General features: G+C 36.5%; 33 non-coding genes across 33 annotated transcripts; 17 read left to right on the forward strand and 16 right to left on the reverse strand.

Annotated features, from left to right (window-relative positions):
• The first annotated feature begins 86 nt into the window (after positions 1-86).
• TRNAE-UUC (transfer RNA glutamic acid (anticodon UUC)) lies at positions 87-158 on the forward strand. Its single transcript has one exon. It is a non-coding gene; the product is annotated as a tRNA-Glu (tRNA).
• Positions 159-1,061: 903 nt separating this feature from the next.
• TRNAM-CAU (transfer RNA methionine (anticodon CAU)) lies at positions 1,062-1,134 on the reverse strand. The gene has a single exon. It is a non-coding gene; the product is annotated as a tRNA-Met (tRNA).
• A 117-nt stretch (positions 1,135-1,251) lies between these two features.
• TRNAE-UUC (transfer RNA glutamic acid (anticodon UUC)) lies at positions 1,252-1,323 on the forward strand. The gene has a single exon. It is a non-coding gene; the product is annotated as a tRNA-Glu (tRNA).
• A 903-nt stretch (positions 1,324-2,226) lies between these two features.
• Positions 2,227-2,299, reverse strand: TRNAM-CAU (transfer RNA methionine (anticodon CAU)). The gene has a single exon. It is a non-coding gene; the product is annotated as a tRNA-Met (tRNA).
• A 117-nt stretch (positions 2,300-2,416) lies between these two features.
• TRNAE-UUC (transfer RNA glutamic acid (anticodon UUC)) lies at positions 2,417-2,488 on the forward strand. Its single transcript has one exon. It is a non-coding gene; the product is annotated as a tRNA-Glu (tRNA).
• A 1,253-nt stretch (positions 2,489-3,741) lies between these two features.
• Positions 3,742-3,814, reverse strand: TRNAM-CAU (transfer RNA methionine (anticodon CAU)). The gene has a single exon. It is a non-coding gene; the product is annotated as a tRNA-Met (tRNA).
• Positions 3,815-3,931: 117 nt separating this feature from the next.
• TRNAE-UUC (transfer RNA glutamic acid (anticodon UUC)) lies at positions 3,932-4,003 on the forward strand. Its single transcript has one exon. It is a non-coding gene; the product is annotated as a tRNA-Glu (tRNA).
• A 1,253-nt stretch (positions 4,004-5,256) lies between these two features.
• On the reverse strand, positions 5,257-5,329 carry TRNAM-CAU (transfer RNA methionine (anticodon CAU)). The gene has a single exon. It is a non-coding gene; the product is annotated as a tRNA-Met (tRNA).
• Positions 5,330-5,446: 117 nt separating this feature from the next.
• Positions 5,447-5,518, forward strand: TRNAE-UUC (transfer RNA glutamic acid (anticodon UUC)). Its single transcript has one exon. It is a non-coding gene; the product is annotated as a tRNA-Glu (tRNA).
• Positions 5,519-6,421: 903 nt separating this feature from the next.
• On the reverse strand, positions 6,422-6,494 carry TRNAM-CAU (transfer RNA methionine (anticodon CAU)). The gene has a single exon. It is a non-coding gene; the product is annotated as a tRNA-Met (tRNA).
• Positions 6,495-6,611: 117 nt separating this feature from the next.
• On the forward strand, positions 6,612-6,683 carry TRNAE-UUC (transfer RNA glutamic acid (anticodon UUC)). Its single transcript has one exon. It is a non-coding gene; the product is annotated as a tRNA-Glu (tRNA).
• Positions 6,684-7,936: 1,253 nt separating this feature from the next.
• Positions 7,937-8,009, reverse strand: TRNAM-CAU (transfer RNA methionine (anticodon CAU)). The gene has a single exon. It is a non-coding gene; the product is annotated as a tRNA-Met (tRNA).
• A 117-nt stretch (positions 8,010-8,126) lies between these two features.
• TRNAE-UUC (transfer RNA glutamic acid (anticodon UUC)) lies at positions 8,127-8,198 on the forward strand. The gene has a single exon. It is a non-coding gene; the product is annotated as a tRNA-Glu (tRNA).
• A 903-nt stretch (positions 8,199-9,101) lies between these two features.
• On the reverse strand, positions 9,102-9,174 carry TRNAM-CAU (transfer RNA methionine (anticodon CAU)). The gene has a single exon. It is a non-coding gene; the product is annotated as a tRNA-Met (tRNA).
• Positions 9,175-9,291: 117 nt separating this feature from the next.
• On the forward strand, positions 9,292-9,363 carry TRNAE-UUC (transfer RNA glutamic acid (anticodon UUC)). Its single transcript has one exon. It is a non-coding gene; the product is annotated as a tRNA-Glu (tRNA).
• Positions 9,364-10,616: 1,253 nt separating this feature from the next.
• TRNAM-CAU (transfer RNA methionine (anticodon CAU)) lies at positions 10,617-10,689 on the reverse strand. Its single transcript has one exon. It is a non-coding gene; the product is annotated as a tRNA-Met (tRNA).
• A 117-nt stretch (positions 10,690-10,806) lies between these two features.
• TRNAE-UUC (transfer RNA glutamic acid (anticodon UUC)) lies at positions 10,807-10,878 on the forward strand. The gene has a single exon. It is a non-coding gene; the product is annotated as a tRNA-Glu (tRNA).
• A 903-nt stretch (positions 10,879-11,781) lies between these two features.
• Positions 11,782-11,854, reverse strand: TRNAM-CAU (transfer RNA methionine (anticodon CAU)). Its single transcript has one exon. It is a non-coding gene; the product is annotated as a tRNA-Met (tRNA).
• Positions 11,855-11,971: 117 nt separating this feature from the next.
• Positions 11,972-12,043, forward strand: TRNAE-UUC (transfer RNA glutamic acid (anticodon UUC)). Its single transcript has one exon. It is a non-coding gene; the product is annotated as a tRNA-Glu (tRNA).
• Positions 12,044-13,296: 1,253 nt separating this feature from the next.
• On the reverse strand, positions 13,297-13,369 carry TRNAM-CAU (transfer RNA methionine (anticodon CAU)). The gene has a single exon. It is a non-coding gene; the product is annotated as a tRNA-Met (tRNA).
• Positions 13,370-13,486: 117 nt separating this feature from the next.
• TRNAE-UUC (transfer RNA glutamic acid (anticodon UUC)) lies at positions 13,487-13,558 on the forward strand. The gene has a single exon. It is a non-coding gene; the product is annotated as a tRNA-Glu (tRNA).
• Positions 13,559-14,811: 1,253 nt separating this feature from the next.
• Positions 14,812-14,884, reverse strand: TRNAM-CAU (transfer RNA methionine (anticodon CAU)). The gene has a single exon. It is a non-coding gene; the product is annotated as a tRNA-Met (tRNA).
• Positions 14,885-15,000: 116 nt separating this feature from the next.
• On the forward strand, positions 15,001-15,072 carry TRNAE-UUC (transfer RNA glutamic acid (anticodon UUC)). Its single transcript has one exon. It is a non-coding gene; the product is annotated as a tRNA-Glu (tRNA).
• Positions 15,073-16,325: 1,253 nt separating this feature from the next.
• TRNAM-CAU (transfer RNA methionine (anticodon CAU)) lies at positions 16,326-16,398 on the reverse strand. Its single transcript has one exon. It is a non-coding gene; the product is annotated as a tRNA-Met (tRNA).
• A 117-nt stretch (positions 16,399-16,515) lies between these two features.
• On the forward strand, positions 16,516-16,587 carry TRNAE-UUC (transfer RNA glutamic acid (anticodon UUC)). The gene has a single exon. It is a non-coding gene; the product is annotated as a tRNA-Glu (tRNA).
• Positions 16,588-17,490: 903 nt separating this feature from the next.
• TRNAM-CAU (transfer RNA methionine (anticodon CAU)) lies at positions 17,491-17,563 on the reverse strand. Its single transcript has one exon. It is a non-coding gene; the product is annotated as a tRNA-Met (tRNA).
• Positions 17,564-17,680: 117 nt separating this feature from the next.
• TRNAE-UUC (transfer RNA glutamic acid (anticodon UUC)) lies at positions 17,681-17,752 on the forward strand. Its single transcript has one exon. It is a non-coding gene; the product is annotated as a tRNA-Glu (tRNA).
• Positions 17,753-19,005: 1,253 nt separating this feature from the next.
• Positions 19,006-19,078, reverse strand: TRNAM-CAU (transfer RNA methionine (anticodon CAU)). Its single transcript has one exon. It is a non-coding gene; the product is annotated as a tRNA-Met (tRNA).
• A 117-nt stretch (positions 19,079-19,195) lies between these two features.
• TRNAE-UUC (transfer RNA glutamic acid (anticodon UUC)) lies at positions 19,196-19,267 on the forward strand. Its single transcript has one exon. It is a non-coding gene; the product is annotated as a tRNA-Glu (tRNA).
• Positions 19,268-20,170: 903 nt separating this feature from the next.
• On the reverse strand, positions 20,171-20,243 carry TRNAM-CAU (transfer RNA methionine (anticodon CAU)). The gene has a single exon. It is a non-coding gene; the product is annotated as a tRNA-Met (tRNA).
• A 117-nt stretch (positions 20,244-20,360) lies between these two features.
• Positions 20,361-20,432, forward strand: TRNAE-UUC (transfer RNA glutamic acid (anticodon UUC)). The gene has a single exon. It is a non-coding gene; the product is annotated as a tRNA-Glu (tRNA).
• A 903-nt stretch (positions 20,433-21,335) lies between these two features.
• TRNAM-CAU (transfer RNA methionine (anticodon CAU)) lies at positions 21,336-21,408 on the reverse strand. The gene has a single exon. It is a non-coding gene; the product is annotated as a tRNA-Met (tRNA).
• Positions 21,409-21,525: 117 nt separating this feature from the next.
• TRNAE-UUC (transfer RNA glutamic acid (anticodon UUC)) lies at positions 21,526-21,597 on the forward strand. The gene has a single exon. It is a non-coding gene; the product is annotated as a tRNA-Glu (tRNA).
• Positions 21,598-27,703: the final 6,106 nt, after the last annotated feature.

The raw sequence follows: 27,703 nt of genomic DNA on the forward strand, positions 1-27,703 counted from the left end.
TGGGATTATTTTTGTTTAACAAAATAATGTCAGTGAAATGTTTTTTTTTATATTATATGAAACAGTGAAGGACGCAATCGACATCTTCCCATATGGTCTAGCGGTTAGGATTCCTTGTTTTCACCCAGGCGGCCCGGGTTCGACTCCCGGTATGGGAATACAACCTTATTGCTGTTTTAAGACAGATTCAAAAACAGAGGACCAAAAGATAGTAATTGCAGCCAAGTGTTTCCTTCTGTCTGATTGGTACCTGATGTGGTCCCAATTGCACATGTGTGTTGCTTCTTCCAGTTATGACAATATTTATGCCATTATCATTTGTCTTTAACTGAAGACAGGTAAAATTTAAGATGTCCTGAATCTTTGTGAGAAATGGAATTGTGGCTCTTTGATTGCATTGCAAAGCTCTGAGGGAATAAAATCACAAAGAAGACTAGAACAATGCCTTGTGCTCCACTTTCTTCTGTATTGATTCCAATTCTGAGAAATAAATTATCACAATTCCCACTATTCTTGCTCTGAAATCATTCAGAAATAAACAAAAGATTGAGGGCACATGTCATCTTAGAAACAGAAAACTCCACCAATTCTTAGAGGAAAAATTTCCAAATGTTCTATCAATATTGTAAGTAACAGAATAGAGGCTTGGAGATTGCAATGTACCTCTATCAGGGCAAAAAGCATGAAACACAAAATAAAAAATTGTTGTAAATGTGATAAGTGATTTGAACACACCTTTGCCATTAATTAAGGTCTAAAATCCATTGGCGGTAAGATTTCTGAGGACAAAGTTTTGACTATGACCATGAAAAATGATTTCTATTAACTATTTTATATAAATAGGGTCCATCTTGGACAAATTATTTGATATCTTTTCTGATATTGCTGGTCTGAAATCTATTAGTGGTCACGTGAGTTATGAAAGCTTATTTTGAAAAAAAAAAAACAGAATACTCCACTCAACAAGAAAGGTAAAATTTGAATGCAGTCAAGTTTGTTAGACAAAGTGCTGCATCTCTTAGATTGCAATGCCATGCTCTCAAAACAAACATCAATAAAAATGCCCTGTGTGAGGATTGAACTCACGACCTTCAGATTATGAGACTGACGCGCTACCTACTGCGCTAACAAGGCTCCTGCCTTATTTACTTCATTTTTGAAATGGTGGGATTATTTTTGTTTAACAAAATAATGTCAGTGAAATGTTTTTTTTTATATTATATGAAACAGTGAAGGACGCAATCGACATCTTCCCATATGGTCTAGCGGTTAGGATTCCTTGTTTTCACCCAGGCGGCCCGGGTTCGACTCCCGGTATGGGAATACAACCTTATTGCTGTTTTAAGACAGATTCAAAAACAGAGGACCAAAAGATAGTAATTGCAGCCAAGTGTTTCCTTCTGTCTGATTGGTACCTGATGTGGTCCCAATTGCACATGTGTGTTGCTTCTTCCAGTTATGACAATATTTATGCCATTATCATTTGTCTTTAACTGAAGACAGGTAAAATTTAAGATGTCCTGAATCTTTGTGAGAAATGGAATTGTGGCTCTTTGATTGCATTGCAAAGCTCTGAGGGAATAAAATCACAAAGAAGACTAGAACAATGCCTTGTGCTCCACTTTCTTCTGTATTGATTCCAATTCTGAGAAATAAATTATCACAATTCCCACTATTCTTGCTCTGAAATCATTCAGAAATAAACAAAAGATTGAGGGCACATGTCATCTTAGAAACAGAAAACTCCACCAATTCTTAGAGGAAAAATTTCCAAATGTTCTATCAATATTGTAAGTAACAGAATAGAGGCTTGGAGATTGCAATGTACCTCTATCAGGGCAAAAAGCATGAAACACAAAATAAAAAATTGTTGTAAATGTGATAAGTGATTTGAACACACCTTTGCCATTAATTAAGGTCTAAAATCCATTGGCGGTAAGATTTCTGAGGACAAAGTTTTGACTATGACCATGAAAAATGATTTCTATTAACTATTTTATATAAATAGGGTCCATCTTGGACAAATTATTTGATATCTTTTCTGATATTGCTGGTCTGAAATCTATTAGTGGTCACGTGAGTTATGAAAGCTTATTTTGAAAAAAAAAAAACAGAATACTCCACTCAACAAGAAAGGTAAAATTTGAATGCAGTCAAGTTTGTTAGACAAAGTGCTGCATCTCTTAGATTGCAATGCCATGCTCTCAAAACAAACATCAATAAAAATGCCCTGTGTGAGGATTGAACTCACGACCTTCAGATTATGAGACTGACGCGCTACCTACTGCGCTAACAAGGCTCCTGCCTTATTTACTTCATTTTTGAAATGGTGGGATTATTTTTGTTTAACAAAATAATGTCAGTGAAATGTTTTTTTTTATATTATATGAAACAGTGAAGGACGCAATCGACATCTTCCCATATGGTCTAGCGGTTAGGATTCCTTGTTTTCACCCAGGCGGCCCGGGTTCGACTCCCGGTATGGGAATACAACCCTATTTCTGTTTTAAGACAGATTCAAAAACAGAGGACCAAAAGATAATAATTGCAGCCAAGTGTTTCCTTCTGTCTGATTGGTACCTGATGTGGTCCCAATTGCACATGTGTGTTGCTTCTTCCAGTTATGACAATATTTATGCCATTATCATTTGTCTTTAACTGAAGACAGGTAAAATTTAAGATGTCCTGAATCTTTGTGAGAAATGGAATTGTGGCTCTTTGATTGCATTGCAAAGCTCTGAGGGAATAAAATCACAAAGAAGACTAGAACAATGCCTTGTGCTCCACTTTCGTCTGTATTGATTCCAATTCTGAGAAATAAATTATCACAATTCCCACTATTCTTGCTCTGAAATCATTCAGAAATAAACAAAAGATTGAGGGCACATGTCATCTTAGAAACAGAAAACTCCACCAATTCTTAGAGGAAAAATTTCCAAATGTTCTATCAATATTGTAAGTAACAGAATAGAGGCTTGGAGATTGCAATGTACCTCTATCAGGGCAAAAAGCATGAAACACAAAATAAAAAATTGTTGTAAATGTGATAAGTGATTTGAACACACCTTTGCCATTAATTAAGGTCTAAAATCCATTGGCGGTAAGATTTCTGAGGACAAAGTTTTGACTATGACCATGAAAAATGATTTCTATTAACTATTTTATATAAATAGGGTCCATCTTGGACAAATTATTTGATATCTTTTCTGATATTGCTGGTCTGAAATCTATTAGTGGTCACGTGAGTTATGAAAGCTTATTTTGAAAAAAAAAAAACAGAATACTCCACTCAACAAGAAAGGTAAAATTTGAATGCAGTCAAGTTTGTTAGACAAAGTGCTGCATCTCTTATGGAGCGTACACACGGTCAGATTTGTCAGACTTGTCAGATTTGTCAGATGAACGACTGAACGACTAAACGATTTGAACGATTTGACCAAAGTTTTGAACGATTTGAACGATTTGAACGATTGAACGATTTTTGACTGCATTAAAATGAATGGAATCGTCCAAGTCTGACTGCAAACCCATCAGATGTCAGATATCGTTATCTGACAAACGGGAACGCGCATCGTTGATCGTCCATCGTTCAGGCATGTCAGATATGAACGATTTTCCTTCAGATATGAACGACTGAACGATTTTTAAATCGTTATCGTCCATATCTGAAGAAAAAATCTGATCGTGTGTATGCACCATTAGATTGCAATGCCATGCTCTCAAAACAAACATCAATAAAAATGCCCTGTGTGAGGATTGAACTCACGACCTTCAGATTATGAGACTGACGCGCTACCTACTGCGCTAACAAGGCTCCTGCCTTATTTACTTCATTTTTGAAATGGTGGGATTATTTTTGTTTAACAAAATAATGTCAGTGAAATGTTTTTTTTTATATTATATGAAACAGTGAAGGACGCAATCGACATCTTCCCATATGGTCTAGCGGTTAGGATTCCTGGTTTTCACCCAGGCGGCCCGGGTTCGACTCCCGGTATGGGAATACAACCCTATTTCTGTTTTAAGACAGATTCAAAAACAGAGGACCAAAAGATAATAATTGCAGCCAAGTGTTTCCTTCTGTCTGATTGGTACCTGATGTGGTCCCAATTGCACATGTGTGTTGCTTCTTCCAGTTATGACAATATTTATGCCATTATCATTTGTCTTTAACTGAAGACAGGTAAAATTTAAGATGTCCTGAATCTTTGTGAGAAATGGAATTGTGGCTCTTTGATTGCATTGCAAAGCTCTGAGGGAATAAAATCACAAAGAAGACTAGAACAATGCCTTGTGCTCCACTTTCTTCTGTATTGATTCCAATTCTGAGAAATAAATTATCACAATTCCCACTATCCTTGCTCTGAAATCATTCAGAAATAAACAAAAGATTGAGGGCACATGTCATCTTAGAAACAGAAAACTCCAACAATTCTTAGAGGAAAAATTTCCAAATGTTCTATCAATATTGTAAGTAACAGAATAGAGGCTTGGAGATTGCAATGTACCTCTATCAGGGCAAAAAGCATGAAACACAAAATAAAAAATTGTTGTAAATGTGATAAGTGATTTGAACACACCTTTGCCATTAATTAAGGTCTAAAATCCATTGGCGGTAAGATTTCTGAGGACAAAGTTTTGACTATGACCATGAAAAATGATTTCTATTAACTATTTTATATAAATAGGGTCCATCTTGGACAAATTATTTGATATCTTTTCTGATATTGCTGGTCTGAAATCTATTAGTGGTCACGTGAGTTATGAAAGCTTATTTTGAAAAAAAAAAAACAGAATACTCCACTCAACAAGAAAGGTAAAATTTGAATGCAGTCAAGTTTGTTAGACAAAGTGCTGCATCTCTTATGGAGCGTACACACGGTCAGATTTGTCAGACTTGTCAGATTTGTCAGATGAACGACTGAACGACTAAACGATTTGAACGATTTGACCAAAGTTTTGAACGATTTGAACGATTTGAACGATTGAACGATTTTTGACTGCATTAAAATGAATGGAATCGTCCAAGTCTGACTGCAAACCCATCAGATGTCAGATATCGTTATCTGACAAACGGGAACGCGCATCGTTGATCGTCCATCGTTCAGGCATGTCAGATATGAACGATTTTCCTTCAGATATGAACGACTGAACGATTTTTAAATCGTTATCGTCCATATCTGAAGAAAAAATCTGATCGTGTGTATGCACCATTAGATTGCAATGCCATGCTCTCAAAACAAACATCAATAAAAATGCCCTGTGTGAGGATTGAACTCACGACCTTCAGATTATGAGACTGACGCGCTACCTACTGCGCTAACAAGGCTCCTGCCTTATTTACTTCATTTTTGAAATGGTGGGATTATTTTTGTTTAACAAAATAATGTCAGTGAAATGTTTTTTTTTATATTATATGAAACAGTGAAGGACGCAATCGACATCTTCCCATATGGTCTAGCGGTTAGGATTCCTGGTTTTCACCCAGGCGGCCCGGGTTCGACTCCCGGTATGGGAATACAACCTTATTGCTGTTTTAAGACAGATTCAAAAACAGAGGACCAAAAGATAATAATTGCAGCCAAGTGTTTCCTTCTGTCTGATTGGTACCTGATGTGGTCCCAATTGCACATGTGTGTTGCTTCTTCCAGTTATGACAATATTTATGCCATTATCATTTGTCTTTAACTGAAGACAGGTAAAATTTAAGATGTCCTGAATCTTTGTGAGAAATGGAATTGTGGCTCTTTGATTGCATTGCAAAGCTCTGAGGGAATAAAATCACAAAGAAGACTAGAACAATGCCTTGTGCTCCACTTTCTTCTGTATTGATTCCAATTCTGAGAAATAAATTATCACAATTCCCACTATTCTTGCTCTGAAATCATTCAGAAATAAACAAAAGATTGAGGGCACATGTCATCTTAGAAACAGAAAACTCCACCAATTCTTAGAGGAAAAATTTCCAAATGTTCTATCAATATTGTAAGTAACAGAATAGAGGCTTGGAGATTGCAATGTACCTCTATCAGGGCAAAAAGCATGAAACACAAAATAAAAAATTGTTGTAAATGTGATAAGTGATTTGAACACACCTTTGCCATTAATTAAGGTCTAAAATCCATTGGCGGTAAGATTTCTGAGGACAAAGTTTTGACTATGACCATGAAAAATGATTTCTATTAACTATTTTATATAAATAGGGTCCATCTTGGACAAATTATTTGATATCTTTTCTGATATTGCTGGTCTGAAATCTATTAGTGGTCACGTGAGTTATGAAAGCTTATTTTGAAAAAAAAAAAGCAGAATACTCCACTCAACAAGAAAGGTAAAATTTGAATGCAGTCAAGTTTGTTAGACAAAGTGCTGCATCTCTTAGATTGCAATGCCATGCTCTCAAAACAAACATCAATAAAAATGCCCTGTGTGAGGATTGAACTCACGACCTTCAGATTATGAGACTGACGCGCTACCTACTGCGCTAACAAGGCTCCTGCCTTATTTACTTCATTTTTGAAATGGTGGGATTATTTTTGTTTAACAAAATAATGTCAGTGAAATGTTTTTTTTTATATTATATGAAACAGTGAAGGACGCAATCGACATCTTCCCATATGGTCTAGCGGTTAGGATTCCTGGTTTTCACCCAGGCGGCCCGGGTTCGACTCCCGGTATGGGAATACAACCCTATTTCTGTTTTAAGACAGATTCAAAAACAGAGGACCAAAAGATAATAATTGCAGCCAAGTGTTTCCTTCTGTCTGATTGGTACCTGATGTGGTCCCAATTGCACATGTGTGTTGCTTCTTCCAGTTATGACAATATTTATGCCATTATCATTTGTCTTTAACTGAAGACAGGTAAAATTTAAGATGTCCTGAATCTTTGTGAGAAATGGAATTGTGGCTCTTTGATTGCATTGCAAAGCTCTGAGGGAATAAAATCACAAAGAAGACTAGAACAATGCCTTGTGCTCCACTTTCTTCTGTATTGATTCCAATTCTGAGAAATAAATTATCACAATTCCCACTATCCTTGCTCTGAAATCATTCAGAAATAAACAAAAGATTGAGGGCACATGTCATCTTAGAAACAGAAAACTCCAACAATTCTTAGAGGAAAAATTTCCAAATGTTCTATCAATATTGTAAGTAACAGAATAGAGGCTTGGAGATTGCAATGTACCTCTATCAGGGCAAAAAGCATGAAACACAAAATAAAAAATTGTTGTAAATGTGATAAGTGATTTGAACACACCTTTGCCATTAATTAAGGTCTAAAATCCATTGGCGGTAAGATTTCTGAGGACAAAGTTTTGACTATGACCATGAAAAATGATTTCTATTAACTATTTTATATAAATAGGGTCCATCTTGGACAAATTATTTGATATCTTTTCTGATATTGCTGGTCTGAAATCTATTAGTGGTCACGTGAGTTATGAAAGCTTATTTTGAAAAAAAAAAAACAGAATACTCCACTCAACAAGAAAGGTAAAATTTGAATGCAGTCAAGTTTGTTAGACAAAGTGCTGCATCTCTTATGGAGCGTACACACGGTCAGATTTGTCAGACTTGTCAGATTTGTCAGATGAACGACTGAACGACTAAACGATTTGAACGATTTGACCAAAGTTTTGAACGATTTGAACGATTTGAACGATTGAACGATTTTTGACTGCATTAAAATGAATGGAATCGTCCAAGTCTGACTGCAAACCCATCAGATGTCAGATATCGTTATCTGACAAACGGGAACGCGCATCGTTGATCGTCCATCGTTCAGGCATGTCAGATATGAACGATTTTCCTTCAGATATGAACGACTGAACGATTTTTAAATCGTTATCGTCCATATCTGAAGAAAAAATCTGATCGTGTGTATGCACCATTAGATTGCAATGCCATGCTCTCAAAACAAACATCAATAAAAATGCCCTGTGTGAGGATTGAACTCACGACCTTCAGATTATGAGACTGACGCGCTACCTACTGCGCTAACAAGGCTCCTGCCTTATTTACTTCATTTTTGAAATGGTGGGATTATTTTTGTTTAACAAAATAATGTCAGTGAAATGTTTTTTTTTATATTATATGAAACAGTGAAGGACGCAATCGACATCTTCCCATATGGTCTAGCGGTTAGGATTCCTGGTTTTCACCCAGGCGGCCCGGGTTCGACTCCCGGTATGGGAATACAACCTTATTGCTGTTTTAAGACAGATTCAAAAACAGAGGACCAAAAGATAATAATTGCAGCCAAGTGTTTCCTTCTGTCTGATTGGTACCTGATGTGGTCCCAATTGCACATGTGTGTTGCTTCTTCCAGTTATGACAATATTTATGCCATTATCATTTGTCTTTAACTGAAGACAGGTAAAATTTAAGATGTCCTGAATCTTTGTGAGAAATGGAATTGTGGCTCTTTGATTGCATTGCAAAGCTCTGAGGGAATAAAATCACAAAGAAGACTAGAACAATGCCTTGTGCTCCACTTTCTTCTGTATTGATTCCAATTCTGAGAAATAAATTATCACAATTCCCACTATTCTTGCTCTGAAATCATTCAGAAATAAACAAAAGATTGAGGGCACATGTCATCTTAGAAACAGAAAACTCCACCAATTCTTAGAGGAAAAATTTCCAAATGTTCTATCAATATTGTAAGTAACAGAATAGAGGCTTGGAGATTGCAATGTACCTCTATCAGGGCAAAAAGCATGAAACACAAAATAAAAAATTGTTGTAAATGTGATAAGTGATTTGAACACACCTTTGCCATTAATTAAGGTCTAAAATCCATTGGCGGTAAGATTTCTGAGGACAAAGTTTTGACTATGACCATGAAAAATGATTTCTATTAACTATTTTATATAAATAGGGTCCATCTTGGACAAATTATTTGATATCTTTTCTGATATTGCTGGTCTGAAATCTATTAGTGGTCACGTGAGTTATGAAAGCTTATTTTGAAAAAAAAAAAGCAGAATACTCCACTCAACAAGAAAGGTAAAATTTGAATGCAGTCAAGTTTGTTAGACAAAGTGCTGCATCTCTTAGATTGCAATGCCATGCTCTCAAAACAAACATCAATAAAAATGCCCTGTGTGAGGATTGAACTCACGACCTTCAGATTATGAGACTGACGCGCTACCTACTGCGCTAACAAGGCTCCTGCCTTATTTACTTCATTTTTGAAATGGTGGGATTATTTTTGTTTAACAAAATAATGTCAGTGAAATGTTTTTTTTTATATTATATGAAACAGTGAAGGACGCAATCGACATCTTCCCATATGGTCTAGCGGTTAGGATTCCTGGTTTTCACCCAGGCGGCCCGGGTTCGACTCCCGGTATGGGAATACAACCTTATTGCTGTTTTAAGACAGATTCAAAAACAGAGGACCAAAAGATAATAATTGCAGCCAAGTGTTTCCTTCTGTCTGATTGGTACCTGATGTGGTCCCAATTGCACATGTGTGTTGCTTCTTCCAGTTATGACAATATTTATGCCATTATCATTTGTCTTTAACTGAAGACAGGTAAAATTTAAGATGTCCTGAATCTTTGTGAGAAATGGAATTGTGGCTCTTTGATTGCATTGCAAAGCTCTGAGGGAATAAAATCACAAAGAAGACTAGAACAATGCCTTGTGCTCCACTTTCTTCTGTATTGATTCCAATTCTGAGAAATAAATTATCACAATTCCCACTATTCTTGCTCTGAAATCATTCAGAAATAAACAAAAGATTGAGGGCACATGTCATCTTAGAAACAGAAAACTCCACCAATTCTTAGAGGAAAAATTTCCAAATGTTCTATCAATATTGTAAGTAACAGAATAGAGGCTTGGAGATTGCAATGTACCTCTATCAGGGCAAAAAGCATGAAACACAAAATAAAAAATTGTTGTAAATGTGATAAGTGATTTGAACACACCTTTGCCATTAATTAAGGTCTAAAATCCATTGGCGGTAAGATTTCTGAGGACAAAGTTTTGACTATGACCATGAAAAATGATTTCTATTAACTATTTTATATAAATAGGGTCCATCTTGGACAAATTATTTGATATCTTTTCTGATATTGCTGGTCTGAAATCTATTAGTGGTCACGTGAGTTATGAAAGCTTATTTTGAAAAAAAAAAAACAGAATACTCCACTCAACAAGAAAGGTAAAATTTGAATGCAGTCAAGTTTGTTAGACAAAGTGCTGCATCTCTTATGGAGCGTACACACGGTCAGATTTGTCAGACTTGTCAGATTTGTCAGATGAACGACTGAACGACTAAACGATTTGAACGATTTGACCAAAGTTTTGAACGATTTGAACGATTTGAACGATTGAACGATTTTTGACTGCATTAAAATGAATGGAATCGTCCAAGTCTGACTGCAAACCCATCAGATGTCAGATATCGTTATCTGACAAACGGGAACGCGCATCGTTGATCGTCCATCGTTCAGGCATGTCAGATATGAACGATTTTCCTTCAGATATGAACGACTGAACGATTTTTAAATCGTTATCGTCCATATCTGAAGAAAAAATCTGATCGTGTGTATGCACCATTAGATTGCAATGCCATGCTCTCAAAACAAACATCAATAAAAATGCCCTGTGTGAGGATTGAACTCACGACCTTCAGATTATGAGACTGACGCGCTACCTACTGCGCTAACAAGGCTCCTGCCTTATTTACTTCATTTTTGAAATGGTGGGATTATTTTTGTTTAACAAAATAATGTCAGTGAAATGTTTTTTTTTATATTATATGAAACAGTGAAGGACGCAATCGACATCTTCCCATATGGTCTAGCGGTTAGGATTCCTTGTTTTCACCCAGGCGGCCCGGGTTCGACTCCCGGTATGGGAATACAACCTTATTGCTGTTTTAAGACAGATTCAAAAACAGAGGACCAAAAGATAGTAATTGCAGCCAAGTGTTTCCTTCTGTCTGATTGGTACCTGATGTGGTCCCAATTGCACATGTGTGTTGCTTCTTCCAGTTATGACAATATTTATGCCATTATCATTTGTCTTTAACTGAAGACAGGTAAAATTTAAGATGTCCTGAATCTTTGTGAGAAATGGAATTGTGGCTCTTTGATTGCATTGCAAAGCTCTGAGGGAATAAAATCACAAAGAAGACTAGAACAATGCCTTGTGCTCCACTTTCTTCTGTATTGATTCCAATTCTGAGAAATAAATTATCACAATTCCCACTATTCTTGCTCTGAAATCATTCAGAAATAAACAAAAGATTGAGGGCACATGTCATCTTAGAAACAGAAAACTCCACCAATTCTTAGAGGAAAAATTTCCAAATGTTCTATCAATATTGTAAGTAACAGAATAGAGGCTTGGAGATTGCAATGTACCTCTATCAGGGCAAAAAGCATGAAACACAAAATAAAAAATTGTTGTAAATGTGATAAGTGATTTGAACACACCTTTGCCATTAATTAAGGTCTAAAATCCATTGGCGGTAAGATTTCTGAGGACAAAGTTTTGACTATGACCATGAAAAATGATTTCTATTAACTATTTTATATAAATAGGGTCCATCTTGGACAAATTATTTGATATCTTTTCTGATATTGCTGGTCTGAAATCTATTAGTGGTCACGTGAGTTATGAAAGCTTATTTTGAAAAAAAAAAAACAGAATACTCCACTCAACAAGAAAGGTAAAATTTGAATGCAGTCAAGTTTGTTAGACAAAGTGCTGCATCTCTTAGATTGCAATGCCATGCTCTCAAAACAAACATCAATAAAAATGCCCTGTGTGAGGATTGAACTCACGACCTTCAGATTATGAGACTGACGCGCTACCTACTGCGCTAACAAGGCTCCTGCCTTATTTACTTCATTTTTGAAATGGTGGGATTATTTTTGTTTAACAAAATAATGTCAGTGAAATGTTTTTTTTTATATTATATGAAACAGTGAAGGACGCAATCGACATCTTCCCATATGGTCTAGCGGTTAGGATTCCTTGTTTTCACCCAGGCGGCCCGGGTTCGACTCCCGGTATGGGAATACAACCCTATTTCTGTTTTAAGACAGATTCAAAAACAGAGGACCAAAAGATAATAATTGCAGCCAAGTGTTTCCTTCTGTCTGATTGGTACCTGATGTGGTCCCAATTGCACATGTGTGTTGCTTCTTCCAGTTATGACAATATTTATGCCATTATCATTTGTCTTTAACTGAAGACAGGTAAAATTTAAGATGTCCTGAATCTTTGTGAGAAATGGAATTGTGGCTCTTTGATTGCATTGCAAAGCTCTGAGGGAATAAAATCACAAAGAAGACTAGAACAATGCCTTGTGCTCCACTTTCGTCTGTATTGATTCCAATTCTGAGAAATAAATTATCACAATTCCCACTATTCTTGCTCTGAAATCATTCAGAAATAAACAAAAGATTGAGGGCACATGTCATCTTAGAAACAGAAAACTCCACCAATTCTTAGAGGAAAAATTTCCAAATGTTCTATCAATATTGTAAGTAACAGAATAGAGGCTTGGAGATTGCAATGTACCTCTATCAGGGCAAAAAGCATGAAACACAAAATAAAAAATTGTTGTAAATGTGATAAGTGATTTGAACACACCTTTGCCATTAATTAAGGTCTAAAATCCATTGGCGGTAAGATTTCTGAGGACAAAGTTTTGACTATGACCATGAAAAATGATTTCTATTAACTATTTTATATAAATAGGGTCCATCTTGGACAAATTATTTGATATCTTTTCTGATATTGCTGGTCTGAAATCTATTAGTGGTCACGTGAGTTATGAAAGCTTATTTTGAAAAAAAAAAAACAGAATACTCCACTCAACAAGAAAGGTAAAATTTGAATGCAGTCAAGTTTGTTAGACAAAGTGCTGCATCTCTTATGGAGCGTACACACGGTCAGATTTGTCAGACTTGTCAGATTTGTCAGATGAACGACTGAACGACTAAACGATTTGAACGATTTGACCAAAGTTTTGAACGATTTGAACGATTTGAACGATTGAACGATTTTTGACTGCATTAAAATGAATGGAATCGTCCAAGTCTGACTGCAAACCCATCAGATGTCAGATATCGTTATCTGACAAACGGGAACGCGCATCGTTGATCGTCCATCGTTCAGGCATGTCAGATATGAACGATTTTCCTTCAGATATGAACGACTGAACGATTTTTAAATCGTTATCGTCCATATCTGAAGAAAAAATCTGATCGTGTGTATGCACCATTAGATTGCAATGCCATGCTCTCAAAACAAACATCAATAAAAATGCCCTGTGTGAGGATTGAACTCACGACCTTCAGATTATGAGACTGACGCGCTACCTACTGCGCTAACAAGGCTCCTGCCTTATTTACTTCATTTTTGAAATGGTGGGATTATTTTTGTTTAACAAAATAATGTCAGTGAAATGTTTTTTTTTATATTATATGAAACAGTGAAGGACGCAATCGACATCTTCCCATATGGTCTAGCGGTTAGGATTCCTGGTTTTCACCCAGGCGGCCCGGGTTCGACTCCCGGTATGGGAATACAACCCTATTTCTGTTTTAAGACAGATTCAAAAACAGAGGACCAAAAGATAATAATTGCAGCCAAGTGTTTCCTTCTGTCTGATTGGTACCTGATGTGGTCCCAATTGCACATGTGTGTTGCTTCTTCCAGTTATGACAATATTTATGCCATTATCATTTGTCTTTAACTGAAGACAGGTAAAATTTAAGATGTCCTGAATCTTTGTGAGAAATGGAATTGTGGCTCTTTGATTGCATTGCAAAGCTCTGAGGGAATAAAATCACAAAGAAGACTAGAACAATGCCTTGTGCTCCACTTTCGTCTGTATTGATTCCAATTCTGAGAAATAAATTATCACAATTCCCACTATTCTTGCTCTGAAATCATTCAGAAATAAACAAAAGATTGAGGGCACATGTCATCTTAGAAACAGAAAACTCCACCAATTCTTAGAGGAAAAATTTCCAAATGTTCTATCAATATTGTAAGTAACAGAATAGAGGCTTGGAGATTGCAATGTACCTCTATCAGGGCAAAAAGCATGAAACACAAAATAAAAAATTGTTGTAAATGTGATAAGTGATTTGAACACACCTTTGCCATTAATTAAGGTCTAAAATCCATTGGCGGTAAGATTTCTGAGGACAAAGTTTTGACTATGACCATGAAAAATGATTTCTATTAACTATTTTATATAAATAGGGTCCATCTTGGACAAATTATTTGATATCTTTTCTGATATTGCTGGTCTGAAATCTATTAGTGGTCACGTGAGTTATGAAAGCTTATTTTGAAAAAAAAAAAACAGAATACTCCACTCAACAAGAAAGGTAAAATTTGAATGCAGTCAAGTTTGTTAGACAAAGTGCTGCATCTCTTATGGAGCGTACACACGGTCAGATTTGTCAGACTTGTCAGATTTGTCAGATGAACGACTGAACGACTAAACGATTTGAACGATTTGACCAAAGTTTTGAACGATTTGAACGATTTGAACGATTGAACGATTTTTGACTGCATTAAAATGAATGGAATCGTCCAAGTCTGACTGCAAACCCATCAGATGTCAGATATCGTTATCTGACAAACGGGAACGCGCATCGTTGATCGTCCATCGTTCAGGCATGTCAGATATGAACGATTTTCCTTCAGATATGAACGACTGAACGATTTTTAAATCGTTATCGTCCATATCTGAAGAAAAAATCTGATCGTGTGTATGCACCATTAGATTGCAATGCCATGCTCTCAAAACAAACATCAATAAAAATGCCCTGTGTGAGGATTGAACTCACGACCTTCAGATTATGAGACTGACGCGCTACCTACTGCGCTAACAAGGCTCCTGCCTTATTTACTTCATTTTTGAAATGGTGGGATTATTTTTGTTTAACAAAATAATGTCAGTGAAATGTTTTTTTTATATTATATGAAACAGTGAAGGACGCAATCGACATCTTCCCATATGGTCTAGCGGTTAGGATTCCTGGTTTTCACCCAGGCGGCCCGGGTTCGACTCCCGGTATGGGAATACAACCCTATTTCTGTTTTAAGACAGATTCAAAAACAGAGGACCAAAAGATAATAATTGCAGCCAAGTGTTTCCTTCTGTCTGATTGGTACCTGATGTGGTCCCAATTGCACATGTGTGTTGCTTCTTCCAGTTATGACAATATTTATGCCATTATCATTTGTCTTTAACTGAAGACAGGTAAAATTTAAGATGTCCTGAATCTTTGTGAGAAATGGAATTGTGGCTCTTTGATTGCATTGCAAAGCTCTGAGGGAATAAAATCACAAAGAAGACTAGAACAATGCCTTGTGCTCCACTTTCTTCTGTATTGATTCCAATTCTGAGAAATAAATTATCACAATTCCCACTATCCTTGCTCTGAAATCATTCAGAAATAAACAAAAGATTGAGGGCACATGTCATCTTAGAAACAGAAAACTCCAACAATTCTTAGAGGAAAAATTTCCAAATGTTCTATCAATATTGTAAGTAACAGAATAGAGGCTTGGAGATTGCAATGTACCTCTATCAGGGCAAAAAGCATGAAACACAAAATAAAAAATTGTTGTAAATGTGATAAGTGATTTGAACACACCTTTGCCATTAATTAAGGTCTAAAATCCATTGGCGGTAAGATTTCTGAGGACAAAGTTTTGACTATGACCATGAAAAATGATTTCTATTAACTATTTTATATAAATAGGGTCCATCTTGGACAAATTATTTGATATCTTTTCTGATATTGCTGGTCTGAAATCTATTAGTGGTCACGTGAGTTATGAAAGCTTATTTTGAAAAAAAAAAAACAGAATACTCCACTCAACAAGAAAGGTAAAATTTGAATGCAGTCAAGTTTGTTAGACAAAGTGCTGCATCTCTTATGGAGCGTACACACGGTCAGATTTGTCAGACTTGTCAGATTTGTCAGATGAACGACTGAACGACTAAACGATTTGAACGATTTGACCAAAGTTTTGAACGATTTGAACGATTTGAACGATTGAACGATTTTTGACTGCATTAAAATGAATGGAATCGTCCAAGTCTGACTGCAAACCCATCAGATGTCAGATATCGTTATCTGACAAACGGGAACGCGCATCGTTGATCGTCCATCGTTCAGGCATGTCAGATATGAACGATTTTCCTTCAGATATGAACGACTGAACGATTTTTAAATCGTTATCGTCCATATCTGAAGAAAAAATCTGATCGTGTGTATGCACCATTAGATTGCAATGCCATGCTCTCAAAACAAACATCAATAAAAATGCCCTGTGTGAGGATTGAACTCACGACCTTCAGATTATGAGACTGACGCGCTACCTACTGCGCTAACAAGGCTCCTGCCTTATTTACTTCATTTTTGAAATGGTGGGATTATTTTTGTTTAACAAAATAATGTCAGTGAAATGTTTTTTTTTATATTATATGAAACAGTGAAGGACGCAATCGACATCTTCCCATATGGTCTAGCGGTTAGGATTCCTGGTTTTCACCCAGGCGGCCCGGGTTCGACTCCCGGTATGGGAATACAACCTTATTGCTGTTTTAAGACAGATTCAAAAACAGAGGACCAAAAGATAATAATTGCAGCCAAGTGTTTCCTTCTGTCTGATTGGTACCTGATGTGGTCCCAATTGCACATGTGTGTTGCTTCTTCCAGTTATGACAATATTTATGCCATTATCATTTGTCTTTAACTGAAGACAGGTAAAATTTAAGATGTCCTGAATCTTTGTGAGAAATGGAATTGTGGCTCTTTGATTGCATTGCAAAGCTCTGAGGGAATAAAATCACAAAGAAGACTAGAACAATGCCTTGTGCTCCACTTTCTTCTGTATTGATTCCAATTCTGAGAAATAAATTATCACAATTCCCACTATTCTTGCTCTGAAATCATTCAGAAATAAACAAAAGATTGAGGGCACATGTCATCTTAGAAACAGAAAACTCCACCAATTCTTAGAGGAAAAATTTCCAAATGTTCTATCAATATTGTAAGTAACAGAATAGAGGCTTGGAGATTGCAATGTACCTCTATCAGGGCAAAAAGCATGAAACACAAAATAAAAAATTGTTGTAAATGTGATAAGTGATTTGAACACACCTTTGCCATTAATTAAGGTCTAAAATCCATTGGCGGTAAGATTTCTGAGGACAAAGTTTTGACTATGACCATGAAAAATGATTTCTATTAACTATTTTATATAAATAGGGTCCATCTTGGACAAATTATTTGATATCTTTTCTGATATTGCTGGTCTGAAATCTATTAGTGGTCACGTGAGTTATGAAAGCTTATTTTGAAAAAAAAAAAGCAGAATACTCCACTCAACAAGAAAGGTAAAATTTGAATGCAGTCAAGTTTGTTAGACAAAGTGCTGCATCTCTTAGATTGCAATGCCATGCTCTCAAAACAAACATCAATAAAAATGCCCTGTGTGAGGATTGAACTCACGACCTTCAGATTATGAGACTGACGCGCTACCTACTGCGCTAACAAGGCTCCTGCCTTATTTACTTCATTTTTGAAATGGTGGGATTATTTTTGTTTAACAAAATAATGTCAGTGAAATGTTTTTTTTTATATTATATGAAACAGTGAAGGACGCAATCGACATCTTCCCATATGGTCTAGCGGTTAGGATTCCTGGTTTTCACCCAGGCAGCCCGGGTTCGACTCCCGGTATGGGAATACAACCTTATTGCTGTTTTAAGACAGATTCAAAAACAGAGGACCAAAAGATAATAATTGCAGCCAAGTGTTTCCTTCTGTCTGATTGGTACCTGATGTGGTCCCAATTGCACATGTGTGTTGCTTCTTCCAGTTATGACAATATTTATGCCATTATCATTTGTCTTTAACTGAAGACAGGTAAAATTTAAGATGTCCTGAATCTTTGTGAGAAATGGAATTGTGGCTCTTTGATTGCATTGCAAAGCTCTGAGGGAATAAAATCACAAAGAAGACTAGAACAATGCCTTGTGCTCCACTTTCTTCTGTATTGATTCCAATTCTGAGAAATAAATTATCACAATTCCCACTATTCTTGCTCTGAAATCATTCAGAAATAAACAAAAGATTGAGGGCACATGTCATCTTAGAAACAGAAAACTCCACCAATTCTTAGAGGAAAAATTTCCAAATGTTCTATCAATATTGTAAGTAACAGAATAGAGGCTTGGAGATTGCAATGTACCTCTATCAGGGCAAAAAGCATGAAACACAAAATAAAAAATTGTTGTAAATGTGATAAGTGATTTGAACACACCTTTGCCATTAATTAAGGTCTAAAATCCATTGGCGGTAAGATTTCTGAGGACAAAGTTTTGACTATGACCATGAAAAATGATTTCTATTAACTATTTTATATAAATAGGGTCCATCTTGGACAAATTATTTGATATCTTTTCTGATATTGCTGGTCTGAAATCTATTAGTGGTCACGTGAGTTATGAAAGCTTATTTTGAAAAAAAAAAAACAGAATACTCCACTCAACAAGAAAGGTAAAATTTGAATGCAGTCAAGTTTGTTAGACAAAGTGCTGCATCTCTTATGGAGCGTACACACGGTCAGATTTGTCAGACTTGTCAGATTTGTCAGATGAACGACTGAACGACTAAACGATTTGAACGATTTGACCAAAGTTTTGAACGATTTGAACGATTTGAACGATTGAACGATTTTTGACTGCATTAAAATGAATGGAATCGTCCAAGTCTGACTGCAAACCCATCAGATGTCAGATATCGTTATCTGACAAACGGGAACGCGCATCGTTGATCGTCCATCGTTCAGGCATGTCAGATATGAACGATTTTCCTTCAGATATGAACGACTGAACGATTTTTAAATCGTTATCGTCCATATCTGAAGAAAAAATCTGATCGTGTGTATGCACCATTAGATTGCAATGCCATGCTCTCAAAACAAACATCAATAAAAATGCCCTGTGTGAGGATTGAACTCACGACCTTCAGATTATGAGATTGACGCGCTACCTACTGCGCTAACAAGGCTCCTGCCTTATTTACTTCATTTTTGAAATGGTGGGATTATTTTTGTTTAACAAAATAATGTCAGTGAAATGTTTTTTTTTATATTATATGAAACAGTGAAGGACGCAATCGACATCTTCCCATATGGTCTAGCGGTTAGGATTCCTGGTTTTCACCCAGGCGGCCCGGGTTCGACTCCCGGTATGGGAATACAACCCTATTTCTGTTTTAAGACAGATTCAAAAACAGAGGACCAAAAGATAATAATTGCAGCCAAGTGTTTCCTTCTGTCTGATTGGTACCTGATGTGGTCCCAATTGCACATGTGTGTTGCTTCTTCCAGTTATGACAATATTTATGCCATTATCATTTGTCTTTAACTGAAGACAGGTAAAATTTAAGATGTCCTGAATCTTTGTGAGAAATGGAATTGTGGCTCTTTGATTGCATTGCAAAGCTCTGAGGGAATAAAATCACAAAGAAGACTAGAACAATGCCTTGTGCTCCACTTTCTTCTGTATTGATTCCAATTCTGAGAAATAAATTATCACAATTCCCACTATTCTTGCTCTGAAATCATTCAGAAATAAACAAAAGATTGAGGGCACATGTCATCTTAGAAGCAGAAAACTCCACCAATTCTTAGAGGAAAAATTTCCAAATGTTCTATCAATATTGTAAGTAACAGAATAGAGGCTTGGAGATTGCAATGTACCTCTATCAGGGCAAAAAGCATGAAACACAAAATAAAAAATTGTTGTAAATGTGATAAGTGATTTGAACACACCTTTGCCATTAATTAAGGTCTAAAATCCATTGGCGGTAAGATTTCTGAGGACAAAGTTTTGACTATGACCATGAAAAATGATTTCTATTAACTATTTTATATAAATAGGGTCCATCTTGGACAAATTATTTGATATCTTTTCTGATATTGCTGGTCTGAAATCTATTAGTGGTCACGTGAGTTATGAAAGCTTATTTTGAAAAAAAAAAAACAGAATACTCCACTCAACAAGAAAGGTAAAATTTGAATGCAGTCAAGTTTGTTAGACAAAGTGCTGCATCTCTTAGATTGCAATGCCATGCTCTCAAAACAAACATCAATAAAAATGCCCTGTGTGAGGATTGAACTCACGACCTTCAGATTATGAGACTGACGCGCTACCTACTGCGCTAACAAGGCTCCTGCCTTATTTACTTCATTTTTGAAATGGTGGGATTATTTTTGTTTAACAAAATAATGTCAGTGAAATGTTTTTTTTTATATTATATGAAACAGTGAAGGACGCAATCGACATCTTCCCATATGGTCTAGCGGTTAGGATTCCTGGTTTTCACCCAGGCGGCCCGGGTTCGACTCCCGGTATGGGAATACAACCCTATTTCTGTTTTAAGACAGATTCAAAAACAGAGGACCAAAAGATAATAATTGCAGCCAAGTGTTTCCTTCTGTCTGATTGGTACCTGATGTGGTCCCAATTGCACATGTGTGTTGCTTCTTCCAGTTATGACAATATTTATGCCATTATCATTTGTCTTTAACTGAAGACAGGTAAAATTTAAGATGTCCTGAATCTTTGTGAGAAATGGAATTGTGGCTCTTTGATTGCATTGCAAAGCTCTGAGGGAATAAAATCACAAAGAAGACTAGAACAATGCCTTGTGCTCCACTTTCTTCTGTATTGATTCCAATTCTGAGAAATAAATTATCACAATTCCCACTATTCTTGCTCTGAAATCATTCAGAAATAAACAAAAGATTGAGGGCACATGTCATCTTAGAAGCAGAAAACTCCACCAATTCTTAGAGGAAAAATTTCCAAATGTTCTATCAATATTGTAAGTAACAGAATAGAGGCTTGGAGATTGCAATGTACCTCTATCAGGGCAAAAAGCATGAAACACAAAATAAAAAATTGTTGTAAATGTGATAAGTGATTTGAACACACCTTTGCCATTAATTAAGGTCTAAAATCCATTGGCGGTAAGATTTCTGAGGACAAAGTTTTGACTATGACCATGAAAAATGATTTCTATTAACTATTTTATATAAATAGGGTCCATCTTGGACAAATTATTTGATATCTTTTCTGATATTGCTGGTCTGAAATCTATTAGTGGTCACGTGAGTTATGAAAGCTTATTTTGAAAAAAAAAAAACAGAATACTCCACTCAACAAGAAAGGTAAAATTTGAATGCAGTCAAGTTTGTTAGACAAAGTGCTGCATCTCTTAGATTGCAATGCCATGCTCTCAAAACAAACATCAATAAAAATGCCCTGTGTGAGGATTGAACTCACAACCTTCAGATTATGAGACTGACGCGCTACCTACTGCGCTAACAAGGCTCCTGCCTTATTTACTTCATTTTTGACATGGTGGGATTATTTTTGTTTAACAAAATAATGTCAGTGAAATGTTTTTTTTTATATTATATGAAACAGTGAAGGACGCAATCGACATCTTCCCATATGGTCTAGCGGTTAGGATTCCTGGTTTTCACCCAGGCGGCCCGGGTTCGACTCCCGGTATGGGAATACAACCTTATTGCTGTTTTAAGACAGATTCAAAAACAGAGGACCAAAAGATAATAATTGCAGCCAAGTGTTTCCTTCTGTCTGATTGGTACCTGATGTGGTCCCAATTGCACATGTGTGTTGCTTCTTCCAGTTATGACAATATTTATGCCATTATCATTTGTCTTTAACTGAAGACAGGTAAAATTTAAGATGTCCTGAATCTTTGTGAGAAATGGAATTGTGGCTCTTTGATTGCATTGCAAAGCTCTGAGGGAATAAAATCACAAAGAAGACTAGAACAATGCCTTGTGCTCCACTTTCTTCTGTATTGATTCCAATTCTGAGAAATAAATTATCACAATTCCCACTATTCTTGCTCTGAAATCATTCAGAAATAAACAAAAGATTGAGGGCACATGTCATCTTAGAAACAGAAAACTCCACCATTTCTTAGAGGAAAAATTTCCAAATGTTCTATCAATATTGTAAGTAACAGAATAGAGGCTTGGAGATTGCAATGTACCTCTATCAGGGCAAAAAGCATGAAACAAAATAAAAAATTGTTGTAAATGTGACAAGTGGTTTGAACACAGCTTTGCCATTAATTAAGGGCTAAAATCCTTTGGCGGTAAGGGTTCTGAGGAAAAAGTTGACTAAAAGTATGTGACTCAAAAGCATTGCGCTGGTGTAAAAAAAATAAATAATATATATATATATATAGCAGGTGTGTGGCGGGTGGCACTCGGAGTCTCAGCAACAAAGAAACGAACCCAGAGGCAGTCTGTGTGGTCAACGTTTCAGGAGAATAAGCCCTTTTATCAAGACAGTAACAAATACAGTACAAAAGACAACATATATACCTGGGTGATCCACCAGACGTGCTCCCGGCGGTCCACGCGAACCCGTCTGAGACCCGATGACGTCATAGGTGTGTGACTCCCCGACGGTCGGGATCCCAATGGGGGCGTGGTCATGTGATGAACCCGTAACAAAGGTGACAGAGTAACAACAATCTGTAAACAAATGAAGGAACCGAGTATAGTAGTATCGTTCAAACATGGCAAACAGCATATCTGCTGCCTACAAGACTCTCTTCTGTATGCCAGCAGTGGCATAGCTGGAACTATAAACCAAGACACAGCATAACACAAAATATATATAATGACATGGACCTATCTAAAGCCCGTGTCATGATCATGTAGAAATGTCATATTCATATAGCAATAGACCTATAGAGGGATCATAAGCATAAGAGCAAAAAATACATTCATGAACACATATATACGTAAATATCCAACTAATCTCACTATGAATTATGCAAATATAGACAGCGAAAGATATAGTATCATGGTATCGTCATAATGTAGCAAAAATCATGACTAGAATGTATATTGTACGTCCAAACTAAAGAATCCGATGTTTATAGAAAACAAGATAAAGACAATGTCTCATTTAAGCCCAGCGGTTGTACTGTCTGTAGTAGAAATATCCACCTAGCTTCCTTTTGTAAAAGACATCTGTCCCAGTCACCCCCTCTGGGATCCGGAGGAACCCAGTCAATCATTTTGTACCTGATGGATGACAGGTTGTGATGGTAATCTCGAAAATGTTTAGCAACAGGTTGTTCACATGTTTTCCCTTCAAGGGCTACTCTGTTATATGGGATTGATGGAGTGCCATCCTTTCTTTCATTTGGCGAGAGGTTTTGCCAATATAGAAAAGTCCACACTGACATCTGATGTAATATATAACATATCTGCTAGTGCAGGTTAATGGGAATTTTATTGTGAATTTTTTGCCCGTGCGAGGATGTCAACAACTGTTGCCTGTTTCTAAATAACTGCATGTTATGCACCCTACACATTTATAATTACCCGCTTTGCGGGTTAGAAAATGTGCCGGTTTGGCAGTGCCCAATTTACTGATGTCATTATGAACCACTATATCCTTGATGTTCCTCCCTCTTTTATATGAGGGTAGGATGGAGGACCCCTGCAGAGCTGGTAACTTAGGGTCACAAGCTATGATGGGCCAGATTTTTTTGGCCGTATTCATAAGATCCTTGCTTCCTGTGCTGTATTGTTGAGTCCAAACAATGTGATTCTGTTGCTGGGTCTTTTTCACCGCCGTAAGCGCTTGTTCTCTAGACATGGAGAGTGCTCTGTACTTTGCTCTATTAAGAAATTTGTAATGGTATCCCCGCATCAGAAATTTACGAGACATTTTGTCAATTTGAGACACCGCATCCTCATGGTTATTGCAAATTCTGATTATTCTCAGAAATTGGGAGTACGGTAACCCCCATTTGAGAGGAAGATGATGACTATCCGCCTGTAGCAATGTGTTGCGATCAGTACTTTTGTAATAAATAGAGGTGTCTAGGTAAAGGTCTTCGTTTAAGCTGATAGAAACATCCAAAAAATGCACCGTTTCAAAACTATGTTCAAACATAGACTTGATGGGATGTGTTTTGTTATTAATGGTGTTCATAGTAGATATGAATTCATCCCTAGGGCCTGTCCATAAGAGGAAAATATCGTCAATATAACGTGTGTAGCCCACAATGTATTTAGCAATCATTGAATCGTTTAAAAAGAAATCTTCTTCTGTATAGAACATATATATATTAGTGAAACTCGGGGCTACACAGGACCCCATCACGCAGCCCATTTTCTGTACATATATGTTACCATCAAACCAGAAATAGTTTCTTATGAGAGTGAGTTCCAATAGTTGCATAAAGAATTCCACATTTGGACCAACATATCCTACATGACTGGAAATTAATCTGCGTACCGCCTCCAGACCATCTCTGTGAGGAATGCTGGTGTACAGACTCGAAACATCGATGGTACACATTAAATACTTTTCCGGTAATGGAGACAACTCTAATAATTTCAGTATGAAAGATGTAGTGTCTTTAAGAAAGGAGGATTTTGTAGATAATAATGGTTGGAGATAATAATCCAAATATTGTGACACTTTGTAATACAGCGAGTCCCTGGCCGATATGATCGGACGTCCTGATGGGCATTGGGCATCTTTGTGCAATTTTGGAATTGTGTACAGTACTGGGATTTTAGGCGATTTTGGCAGAAGTGCTTCTTTAACATCACTGTTAATATGGTTGTTCAAAACTGCTGTATCCAATATTGTCAGTAATTCTTTGGAGTATAGATCTGTCGGATCCGAATCCAATTTAGAGTAAACCGTAGGGTCAGCAAGCTGTCTGTAGATCTCAGATTTGTACGCATCCAAGTCCTGTATCACGATTCCACCCCCCTTGTCGGCCGGGCGGATCGTGATATCTTGATATTTCCCTAATTGCTGTAACGCTTGTTTCTCTGATGTCGTCAAATTCTGGCGAATGGATTTAAGTGGATTCACTTTCGTGATAATCGAATTGTCCATATATGTGGTAAAACATTTGATGTTTATATTATTAGAATGTGGAGTAAAAGATGATTTTTTAAATACTGGTGCCGGCGTAGCCAGTGGTGTATCCATTCCAAAGAATTCTTTCAATTTTAACCTGCGATCAAATTTGAAGAGATCGACCTTATCCTGAAATCTATCAGGTGGGCAGGTCAGGACAAAGGATAACCCTTTGTTTAAAACCCTAATTTCTGCTGCCGTTAGACTCCTAGATGACAAATTGAAGACTACGTCTTCTTGTTGTATGGTCTTCTTTGTCTCCTTAGCCCACTGACCCCCGTGCCTGGTCTTGGTTCTTTTGTAAGATCCAAAGTGGTTCTTGTAGCCACCCCTAAAGGGGGTCTTTGACTGCAGGGGGCTTGGGCTGTATTTGCACATTCCGTCTCACTAGATGAAGCAGCACCACTTGAGGCGTTGGACTCTAATGGGTATTTTCTAGGGCGCAAAATTTGGGTCTCCTGTCTCTCGGTTGTCCCCGATTGTAAGCCCAGCTATAAACCTTGTATTCGGCGTATGGAAAAGAATCCCTAGTGAATGGCGCAAAATAATAGCAGCCTATACAATGTTTCAAACATGTGAAATCTCACAATATTTCAGTACAAATAGATAAACAAGCAAAAAAAGTATGTGACTCAAAAGCATTGCGCTGGTGCAAAAAAAAAAAAAAATATATATATATATATATATGAAATATTACATTCCTTAAAAGACAGAAGTGTCCGTGGTGGGAATCTGGGGAGTTCTTCCTTCTTTATCCTCCAGTATACATATACATCATAAAAAGACACAAAAAAGACAAAAAACGTATGTGTAGTACAGTTTTTGCAGTGTATATATAGTTCTTTGTAGGGAAGATAGCTCATTCAATAGGGTGCAGGCATACCCCAACTCACACTCAATTGTGTATTTTCATTTATCAAAAGGTACCTTTAATATCACCTCCGTGTTGAAAGAGCTATATGACCCAAACTAGGAAAAGAAAAGAGGAAAGATGCGTACTCCACTCACTATAAAAGTGTAGGGTTGAAAGACATCAAGGTATCTTTAAAAACCTCCACAAATGAGGAGCGTACCACACTCACGGTAGATGTAGATGGCTTCAAACGTATAAAGATTTCTTTATCAATTTTCTTAATGGTTTATTTTTTCCACATACAGCCACTCTCTCCATGAAGTGTTAATCCCCAAAAATACATTTTTAATCCAGGTAAGTAAAAAATCAGAATTTATTATGACATGTTACCCATAACATAGGGCAGCAATGATAAGTAACATATAAAACATATAATGACCTCTAATAATAGTCAATCATACATCCGGGACACAGGAAAAGTTATACAAGTCCATAAAAATGGAAAAAAAATGGAAAAAAATGAAAAATAAAAAATAAATAAAAAACATGAAAAATTCAAAAAAGGCTGTTCATACTCGTGGTGCTGTCAACGTGTTTCGGCCTGTAATAGGCCTTTATCGAGCCATGTCCAGAGTGTGGAACAGCCAGGTATTTAAACCCTGAACAGCCAATCCTAAACATCAAGGAAATGACATCAGTCATTAACCACAATTAATAAAATAAAAACAAAACATACATCAAACTTCATAGATGCATAAATACCAATATAGTAAATAAATCCAGGGAAACATACAATGGTTACAATGCATATAAATAAATAAAACAAAAACAATACCCAAATTCCATAAATTGCCATGGCAACCGTTTATGTGTTGCAGGAAGAGTTTTAATCCCTCATATAAATAACTGATGATTGGAGCCATATATACATTGGATAAATATATAAATCAGATGATTTTGATGAACGTCATCCTCAGTGGATATTTATATCCACCAATCGTGAAAAATATGTCCATAAGGGACAAACAATGATAGTTAGCTCCGGGATCTAAATGGCTGGAAATGACGTTGCGGCAACACTCACTGGATCAGGGGACTAAAAATTGAGTCTGGGCTTAGAGATTATAGTCCCCATATCAGACGGACCAAACACAGTCGTTCCTCCAATAGAAGGGTTACTCACGGGGATCGGCCACCGAAAGTGATGCTGCACTCCACTCAGGTAGGATCCCGCAGCACTAGATGGAACGCAATCGTAACTTCCGGGTCCAGGGAATAAAATGATCTGCCTGTTCGGCTCTAAAGACTGGATATCTCCGGAAACTGGAAATATATTAACGGCCATAACAACTGATGGAGCAATGCCCATACACTGTATTATACAACTTGAACATACTGATGATATATACAAATAATGCATAAAATCATAAAAAAATTATGCTTAATAAACATATATCCATAGTAAACGATATATGGTTTTCTTTCTGTAGTGAGAAATCTACTATCTTGGTCATTCACAAATCCATGAAGTACAATGCGGGATCTAAAAAAACACGCATTAAAATATATCAACTCGTATAAAATGTATACACAGAGAAAAAATTCTATAAACATAAAAAATACTACAATATCACAAAAACCATTTGATCTCAAAATCATTGTTTAGACCTCCTGGTATAAGAGTATTACAATCAAAAATCAAATTAATTTCCAGTTCTGGCTAATGCTTTAGAACAATCTTTGTGATGTAAATTCCCTTTGACAGCTTATAGGGCACAAAAAGATGCTGTACCAGAAATTGCACTATTGTGGCATTGTTTAAATTGAGCTGAAAGG

Source organism: Taudactylus pleione, unplaced genomic scaffold, assembly GCF_031769625.1.
Source record: "Taudactylus pleione unplaced genomic scaffold, aTauple2 ptg000248l, whole genome shotgun sequence".
Taxonomy (NCBI): domain Eukaryota; kingdom Metazoa; phylum Chordata; class Amphibia; order Anura; family Myobatrachidae; genus Taudactylus; species Taudactylus pleione.